Raw genomic sequence first — 7,039 nt, 5'->3', positions numbered from 1 at the left:
GGGCTGCGCCCCCTGCAACTGGCAACAGCAACTGGACCTGGAGCTGAGCTGCACCCTCCACAACTAAGATTGAAAGGACAACAACTTGACTTGGAAAGAAGTCCTGGAAGTACACACTGTTCCCCAATAAAGTCCTGTTCCCCTTCCCCAATTAAAAAAAAGAAAAGAAAAAAAAAAAACAGTGGACAGGAATTTCTGATTTATTACAACACCCCTTTTTCATCCACAAACTGTACCTCATACCACTAACCTCCAAATCATCAAAATTATAGCAAATACTCATTTATTGTTTACTTTTAAAATAATCCATTTAACTCTCATAAGAACCATACAAGGGAAGTACTATTTTTATCCCCATTTTACAGATAGAAAACTGAGGCTAATACATGGCAGAGTTGGTGTGGACGAAAAAAGGACCATGTACTAAACCTGACACGCTCAGGGGAGGCCTGCATGGTGGACGTTATAAACTCAGAAACCAAAAGTAACCACATAGGATGGTCTGAACATAAAAATTCCTAACTAAAAGTGAGTCATGGCCTGTAGTCACGTCCTAGGCCTGTAGCTTCCTTAACAAAGGTCAATCTCTACCTTAAGTGAGCCTCTTTGTCTTTGCGCATCTAAGATAACATACCTTTGAAATGTCAGAGTCATCTCCTTTTCCAGACCCCTCAGGGCGCAACCCATGCACCAGAGCAGGAGGCAGAACCCCTCCTTGTTATCTTGTGCCCCGCATACCATCTCTGTGTGGTAAATGTTAGTTATTAGCTATCCTGTACCCACCAATGTAAAGAAGTATGTGTCTCTCTGTTTTATTTCTTACCCAATGCCAGAGGACCCCCCCCCCTCCTTTGCTTTCTCCTGCCCCTTCCCTCTACCACCACCAATGGATTTCACGTAACCCTCCTTACATTTTCCCAGCAATTGTTGATTTGACTCAGATAAACTCGAAAATTCTCTACAGATTTGGACATTTCTTAGCTTAACCCTGCCGAGCTGTGAATCCAAGCTATTTGGCTTTGGAGTCAATGATCTTAATCACTAAAGTTACACTGCTAGTCATAGAAAAAAGTTTATTGAGCACAATTCTCACTTCAAATGAAATGTGTCCTTTCATTTAATCCTGAATTCCATGAGTTATTAAACAACACCTAACAGCGATAGGCTCTCTCCGTGATCCAAGTTAGGTTGCTCTGAGCCCTCTTCTCTACTAGGCCCTGGCCTTGCCCCGCTAGCCGTCACCTCCACCCTGTGGTTCTTGTATAGCAGTTTGAGCAAGAATCCTGCTAAGTCAGTTTAGAGAGAATCCCCTTCCTTTGCTATCTGATCACCCTGGCCTGCCTCCAGCACGAATCCTAGCTTTGATGTCTCCTCTTAGTAACTTTCCATCCACTGACTGCTTCTAGCAACCCCTGCCCCCCCCCCCCCCCAGCCTGCTCCTTGGCTATAATTCCCATATTTCCTTGCTGGATTTGGAGTTGAGCTCCATCCCTCCCCGCTATTGTGAGTCTTGCCACCCACACCTATCGTCATAGTCCTGAATAAAGCCTTCATTACAGTTCTAACTAGTGTCAGAGTAATTTAGAATAATTTTATCTTTAATAACAGTTATTGAGCACATGCCGTGTGTTGTTCTAAGGGCTTTATGTTTCACATTCACCACAAGCCTACAAGGAAATATTAAGTAAATTACCCCAGGTCACATTAGCTGAAAGGTTCACAAGGCTGCAAGGCTGAGAGTCTTTTTCTCTTGCTTTCTACAAAAGCTCTTTATCTCCTTACCGTGACCAAAAGCGGTGGGCTGGAGACCCTCCCGAATCTGGTTGTGTTTGGCTCTTGTGATGCAAATCACTCACCTGGGGCCTCAGAGCCCTTTCCTGGCTGCTGCGTTCCTCCCACCCACACCCGCCACCTTAGTACGTCCTCAATTTTAGAATTGAAAGCTTGACTGCCTGGCTCTGCTCTGAGTGGAAATTGTTTCTTTGAGTGTTGTTTCCTCCCTCCTTCCCAAATGCTTGACTCTCTGGTGCCCCTGCGACTCATGTGGAAGCTTCTTTTCTGGCTCAGGCTGCTTCTCAGAGGATTAGGAAAGAGGGAGGGTGAGTGTAGGAGTAGGAGAGAGGGGAGGGTGGGTGCAGCTGTATTCTAGGAGGACCTATCTGTTGGCTTAAGGACAGCTGCCCTGCCAGGTGTGGGTGACTGGCAACAGGAAGGCCTGACTGGCAGGTCCTCCTCTCCTGACTGTTGCCCCTCGCTTAGCTGCTTTTCATACATCTCCAATTAAAATCATGTTGTATTCCCGCTGTTAAATGTTTCCATTGAACCTCCAGTGTCCCCCAAAACTCTGCATCCTTAGCGTGACATTAAGTCTCTCCACAGTCTGATTCCAACTGTTTTCCAGACCGAGTCTTCCACAGTGATTCCTTTTACACACGTGTCTTATTAGCTGTACTGTCCTATCTTGTTTTGAACTTCCATTTCTCTCTCTCTTACTTGGCATTTTCCCCCTCAATAATTTTGTCTACTGAATCTTACACCACCTTCTAGGCCACATAAACGGTATATCACCTATGGGACAGTTTCTGGGATTCCCCTAGTTGGAATTAGTGATGTCCCCAAATGTTTTATTTTTACCATAAGGGACTGCTTCTTCCTGACTCTAGTTCCCTGGCTTCCCTTTTTCTTAGGCATTTACTTATAATTGTAAATTCTTCCTCCGCCCCTTTGAGATAAAAAAAAAAAAAAAAAAAGCAGCACCTCTAGCCAGTTTTACAACCTAAAGGCCTGGGAGCCATGCCTTTGAAATGTAATCATCGAGGAAGATATGCCCTTATCTCCCCTTGTTTGCTGGGAGAGTAGGAGCCTAAGTTCTGTGGATGCCTAACTACAGTTGTGAAAGGCCCCCATGGTGAAGATAAGGGAAAGGTTACTTTTCCTTCGGGAGGCCAGTCCGCACAGGTGGCCTATATCTCCCTCACCCCGGCTTGAAAAGCTTCCCTGCTAAACATCTCTGCATCAAAGGCCACAGTCAACAGAGTGAAAAGGCAACCCACAGAATGGGAGAAATATTTGCAAATCATGCATCTGATAAGAGGTTAATATATAGAGTATATAAAGAACTCCTACAACCCAACAAAAAAACAACTAGATTGAAAAACGGGCAAAGGAGGAACCTCTGGGTTGCTGAAAACATCCACATACCTGGAGGGTGAGGCACCCAGGTTTCCTGGGGGCAGAAGCTGCTGTGCCTGGGGCCCTTACTGATCTTGCCCTGTGTACCTCTTTATCTGGCTGTTCATCCGTGTCCTTTATAATATTCTTTATAATAACCTGCTAAATGATTTCTCTGGTGATTCCTATAACTCTAATCTTCTGGATGATCATTTGTGTCATTTTATCAAGAGTATTTTGAATAATAACCTATTTAAAGGATTTTTTGAAACACAAGAGAATGCTATTTGGACAGAATGAGAAAATAAGATGAAGGCGATGATGGCAGGAGCTGTGCTTGAGATGAGTTTGCAGTAGTTTCTCAAGTTGCCTTGAAAGATAACTACAGTTTCTTTTTACTTTCATAAAAAATGGAAGTCACAGTATGTAATAAATTTATATATTTTTCATGACTAGAGAACACGGATTATTTTTTCTCCTATATATTTAGCTCTTTTGGCTTTGAAACTTTGTACTTCAATCAGAGTACTATTAAAGGAAGAATGCCTTAATTTTATTGAATACTCAGCCAAGCTTTCTTGTTCATTGACTGCACCAGAACCAAACATCCTGGCAAAGAAAACTCTTGCCACCGTTTGAAGTACCCATTGCCCATAGGCATAATTGCCTATCAACCCTATAGACGTCAGCAGCTTTGTTCGGAAGGCCAAAATAACAACTGAAATGTCCATCAACAGATGAATGCATAAACAAATTGTGGTATATACATACAACAGAGAATTTATCAGCCTTAAAAAGAAATGAAATTCTGATACATACTGTATAACAGGGATGAACCTTGAAAACATTATACTAAGTGAAATAAGCCAAACACAAAAAAGATAATTATTGTATGATTCCACATAATGAGGTACCTAGAATAGTCAAATTTATAGAGACAGAAAGTAGAACAGTTTACCAGGGCCTGTGGGGAAGGAGGAATGGAAAATTATTGTTTAATGGGTATAGAATTTCCATTTTGGAAAATGAAAACATTCTGAAAATAGATAACGCTGATGGTTACACAACATTAGGAATGTACTTAATGCCACTGAATTGTACATTTAAAACAGGTTAAACTGATAAATTTTATCTTATGCATATTTTACCATAATAAAAACATTTAAAAAACGCAAAACAAACAACTCTCCCATTCTTTGTTTCAGTGGAGTTAATAGTACTACGTTCTGATCTCTTACCTGTTTTGATAGCCTTGAATAAAGGCTTTTTTACATTTTTAGCTTTGTTTGGTGTTGCTTTGAAAATTAGTATTTCGGACATTGAATTAATTCTATGTACCATTATTACTGTATTTACCTATTTGAGCATACATCTATTTCTCTGTGATATTTTAAACCCCTTGATGTTGGGAGCCATGTTATATTCATACTTTTATCATCCAGAATGCCTGTTCTGTTGTCCTCACAAATTAGGGCCTCAAACATGTTTGCTGAAAAACATTAAAATAGTTTCTATTATGCATGGGGAGTTTTCTTGTATATCAGTGACATCTTGTGGCACCAAATGGAATAACCACTACTGTATTAGCATTTTTCTTGAACAAATTGTTTTCTTTTTAAAAATACAGATCCCATATATCTTCTTTAAAGTTTACATAAAAGAAGGATTGTTGCAATCAGAGGTACCGAGTTAATGCTATTCCTAAAAGATGCTTTTGTCTACTGGGGTGGAGTCAACCTGGGACAACTCCTGGCTAGAACACCACAGCTCCTGCCAGGTCTGGAAACCCACCGCACTTTTAAGAGATTCCCTAAGTCAGAATGGTTAATATCTTAATAATTGCCATAAAGATGATAGTTGAAACTAAGGAAAAGGAGAAGTGTGTGTTGGTCATAAAGGCAAGAGGATTTGCAAAGAACCCTGAGAAATGTCAGCTGTATTGCTAATTGTCATGAGGGAAGATTTTGGGCTTAAAAAACTATCTGTAATTGCCAGTGTTTTCATGAATATTCAGTTTATTAAAATTGTGAATTTGTAAATTTAGATTTTAAGACCTTAAGCTCGATGTAGAATACTAATTTTATTATGAACTTAGAAAATTTTGTTCCAATTAAAAAGTCTCCTTTTTCTAATTCCTCAGGCAAACTTACTGAACTGGCATTGGCCACTACTCTGAACATTTCAAGGACATGATCTGATTCATGTTGGAATCGCTAATGACTGCTGAAACCTGAGTGTTTTAGGTTCATTCATTTATTCATTCATTCAACAACTATTTATTGAGAACCTGTAATATACCAGGCATGGCTCTAACTGCTGGGGATGTTAGTAATGACCAAATAGAGAAGAACTCATGCCCTCACAGAGATACATTGGTGGAAGAGACAAACAAGAAGAACATGAAACATCTTAGATTTGTCTGTGTCCGTCAGGCAGAGATCACCAAGTTGAACAACTTGGGTTTATTGTTGTGGTTGAGGGAGAACTGTCACCATGGGGAACCATGGAGAGGTTCAGTAAGAGAGCATTAGAGCCTTTTATAGGAATTAGGCTTTGGCTGGGTAATTTTGGGAGGGTTTTAAGGAAGTGGAGATTTGCTCTGAATTGGATGTTTTCAGAAAGCAGGCACAATTCTATGATTCAGTGTCTTCTGTTGCTGACATTCTGTGAGATTGTTAATGTGCAGCAGGAGAATGCCACGGCCTAGCTGTCAGCATCAGGCCAATTTCCATATGTCAGGGACTTTCCTTTTTCAAATGATAGCGAGTACCATGAAGAAGAAAAATAAAGCAAGCAAAGGTGATAAGGGATTTCTGGGTGGCGATAGACAGGAGTGCTTTTGATTTTAATAAGGATGGTCAATGAAAGACTCTGAGTAATTAACATGTGTGCAAAGGTCTGAAGAAGGTGAGAGAGTGAACCCACAACAAGTAAAATGGTGGGAAAATGAGTAGGAGGGAATGGGAGAATCCTTGGCACATTCTATGACAGTGAGGAAAACAGTGGGGCTAAAGTTTAGTTAACAGAGATAAAAGAAGTGACCAAAACTAAGATATTCCTGCTAGATAGAGTGTCTAACCTGGTTACTCAGCACTGAGTGGAGTTTGAACTGACTTCAGCAGGCCCTGGGTCAAGACTGGACAACTTTTTGGTATGCTAATTAGGGGTATTGATCCAGGGTTGGATTATTCTAGACTGAATGAATGAATGAATATATATATATATATATATATATATATATGTATAAAATAAGCTTTAATTTCTGGAACTCATGGTATGAGGGGTGGAAAGAGCTTAGGGATGCTAGTCAGATTGGTTATAAACGTAAGCAGTTTGTGTAAACAGAGATAGCTGTGAGGAGCTGAACTGATGGTCCCACCCCATTATTTGGGGTGTCTCTAACTTACATTCATCCAGAGAGCCTATTTGTCCCCATTCTGCCCAAAGTATTACCCTGCTGTGTTCCCAAGAGTGTGCATGTGGGGTTGTTTGGTATGGGGGAGTTCTTAATAAATACCTATTGAATTATATGGATAACTGGATCCATTATCTACTTATAATGGTAGACATGGGGAAAAGAGGACTTTTTAAGGAAGAGAGCATAAATTACCAATAGGTCTATAAATCCCACTTTTTCAGCATCCCTCTCCAGCTACAGGAGGGTGAGCAGGTGTATCAGTGATGGGGTGATGGGCTGACTTCCAGGAACAATTGGTGGGTGGGACCTGTGGGTGGCCGACTTGAACACTGGATATGCACTTCACTTCTGTTCTTGCTCGCAAATGTGTTGGGCAAGGTGCAAGGCACGCAAAGAAGAAACACTCAGTGTTTCTTGCTGGTTTTGATCTCAGGCTGTGGTGAGACTGCA

This window comes from Rhinolophus sinicus, linkage group LG04 (genome assembly GCF_036562045.2).
Source record: "Rhinolophus sinicus isolate RSC01 linkage group LG04, ASM3656204v1, whole genome shotgun sequence".
Classification (NCBI taxonomy): domain Eukaryota; kingdom Metazoa; phylum Chordata; class Mammalia; order Chiroptera; family Rhinolophidae; genus Rhinolophus; species Rhinolophus sinicus.
The sequence above is the reverse complement of the archived record's forward strand: the minus strand, read 5'-3'. Positions refer to the sequence as shown.